Raw genomic sequence first — 2,824 nt, forward strand, 5'->3', positions numbered from 1 at the left:
CGCCTGGTGAGGAGCCGTCGTGTCAGAGCGGTCTCTAGCAGCCTCGGTATAGCTTGGTCAGCCGCCCATTGTACAAAAGGTGGGTGTGAGAGGAGAGAGGAAGGCGGGAGAATGTGGGTTAGAAGAGAACCAGAGTAGGGGGGACAGGACTGGAGAATTTGACAACCAGAGGAGGGGGGGGGGGGTAGGCAGAGAGGTGGAAGAAGAGACAACCAAAGGAGGGGGAGGGGGACGACGACATTTATTTGGGAGACAGAAAGGATAAAGAAAATGGGGGGCAATGGGAAGTCTATTAAACCCAACCAACAGAAACACTTCTTCACTGAACAATTTATTTGCCAAGCTTTGACAGTTTTGGCACCACTGTACACATACGCCACCTAGTGATCAATATTGGAACTTCTGAAACTACTGACTGCTATAAATACACATTTAGATGTTGCCTGAGAGCCCCTCTGCCAAGGAAAGGATAAAAGTGTTAATCTTATTACATGAAACTATTGTGAAATTCATCTTTCCTAAGCGCAACCTTGCAAAATGAAGGGCTAATACCCCCCGCCCCTCACTATGACTCTTCCTGAGAGATCGTGTTGGAGAACGGCTCAGTGCACCCAGCTACAGCCCCCGGGTTAGTATTGCACTCTCTATATTTCTTTATTACAGTCCATTCAGACATGCAATTGCCGTCCCAGCTTCATGTAGGGGCTGTATGAGGGAACCCCCTTATTAACTGCACAGGGGACAAGTTATATTAGGGTAGGTTGTCCAAGGCCATTAAAAATTCTGTGTCTGAGTGTGAACATTTCTGTCTGTATTTTCCTAAATGCTAGTAGTGTTTTCTTTTTTTTAAAAAAGATTTTGTTGATTAGAGTATTTAAATCATTTTACAGCGATTGTCTATTGCATTATTATTGTTATTTTCATTGATTTGGAAAACACCACAGGGAAAAGAGAGCACAGCGAGACATTCAGAGGGTCTGGGGAGAGAGACCCGACGGGTAAAATACAGAAACAATCTGATTTTCTCACTCCTATCAGCAATACATTTCTAATTGCACATTGAGCGATAGCGATCATTGAACAAATAGTCTGCAGCATTATAACACGGCTTCACTGTCCGCGCAGAGAATGACGCATGTAATCGCTGTAAAATGACTTAATAGCACTGGCGTGAACAAGCCATAAGTGTAATTTTTTATCATTGGTTACCTTGAAATCCAATCCTCTAGTCACCGTCCATCATAGAAAATGAGTCTGGTTTCTGGTATAAACATTTTTCACCCTTCTGCCAAGATTAGATGGGACTTTGTGACCGTTTTTTCCATTTGAATGATGGTTAATTACATTTAAAGTGAACCCTTGGAAATTAGGTGCGTGTGCAAAACAATATAAAAATACCATTAATAATGAATATTATTGCCATTACAAAGTCATGTTTCTATGTTGTTCCTGCACACAGCGATGGCCCACGTTACCGGGTGAATCAGTCTTTGCACCTGTATGCACATGTTACCTATTACCAGGAAATAAAACTAAAACACTTCCTTTGTTTTCGGTCCCTAGGGTTATTAACCCCTTATGTACAATCACAGAGCCCCTTTGTCTTCCTGGCTCCCGCTATTATATATTTGATTACACTAAAACAACATCCCAGTCAATACTGCAACATCTTTGCCTTCATTTGCCAGCTACAAATATATATTTTCAAATCTTGGTATCCTAGCACCAGGATTTTAGGATAACCAAAATAAATGCCATAGTCAGTAAACACTAAAAGGAACCAGCGACAATAATGGGGATCAGGAACACTGACTTAAGTAAGGAACTGTCATGTTACAGATTGCGGAAGAACAGGGAAGGAATTGGCACCAGGTAAATGCCACTAGAGCCAGCGGCTGGAACGATGGCACCAGACAATGCTTCTGGAGCAGAGACTACATTTTCATCATTTCATTGCTCAAAAAAAAACCAACTGGATTAAAGTTAATCAAAATATTTCTAATTTATTTCTATTAAAATAAAACAAAGTGCTCGCTATCCCTTGTAAGGCATTTCTTGTGCCAAATAGCCGGAATAAACATAGATTGTGACGGCTCTAATATCACTTTAGCCTATAGGGGAGGGCCGTCCTGTTTATGCTGGAGTCATGTTGTCCCCGCTATGAGACGTACATCTGTTCCCTATTTATTTAGAATAAACCACACGGGCTAATTAACACATTTATGGCCAAGAACTTAGTGGAAAATTTTTACGACGTAAACAGCAACCGCTTCACGTACCTAGAAACGTGATGGACAAACCCAACTGCAGCAGCCACACGGTAAACACAAGCGGAAAAGCCAGTTTAATCATCATCACGGGCCGCAGCGCGGCCGCTGGATGAAGATATTTATTTATTTTTTGGGTGCGATCGTGGTAAACAAAAATATATATGTTCATTGTACACTGAGCTTGTTTAGCGGGACTGAAAAGAAACTGACTATATGCTGCCCTGCGTAGGATCTAGAGCTGCAACATGTGGCCTTATAGATGAGATCGAGTCGGGGGTGACCTGGCCTAATAACTCATATTAGGCACAAATAGAAATCAATCTCATGTATATGAAGATTTCCAGGATACACACATATCTCACATAAGACACTGCAAAAAACCTTAATTCATGCGCTCATCATCTCCTGCATCGACTATTGCAATTCCCTCCTTACTGGTCTTCCCAAAATCAGACTTGAACCCCTACAATCTATTTTGCACACAGCAGCTAGATTTTCCTTGCAAACCGTTATTCCTCTGCTGAGCCACGCTGTCAGTCTCTACATTGGCTGCC

General features: G+C 42.1%; 1 long non-coding RNA gene across 1 annotated transcript; it reads left to right on the forward strand.

The window, feature by feature from the left end:
- LOC142098847 (uncharacterized) lies at positions 1 to 2,479 on the forward strand. The gene is made up of 3 exons (XR_012678444.1): positions 1 to 79; positions 524 to 628; positions 1,564 to 2,479. It is a non-coding gene; the product is annotated as an uncharacterized LOC142098847 (long non-coding RNA).
- Positions 2,480 to 2,824: the final 345 nt, after the last annotated feature.

The sequence above is a fragment of the Mixophyes fleayi genome, chromosome 8, assembly GCF_038048845.1.
Source record: "Mixophyes fleayi isolate aMixFle1 chromosome 8, aMixFle1.hap1, whole genome shotgun sequence".
Classification (NCBI taxonomy): Eukaryota; Metazoa; Chordata; class Amphibia; order Anura; family Limnodynastidae; genus Mixophyes; species Mixophyes fleayi.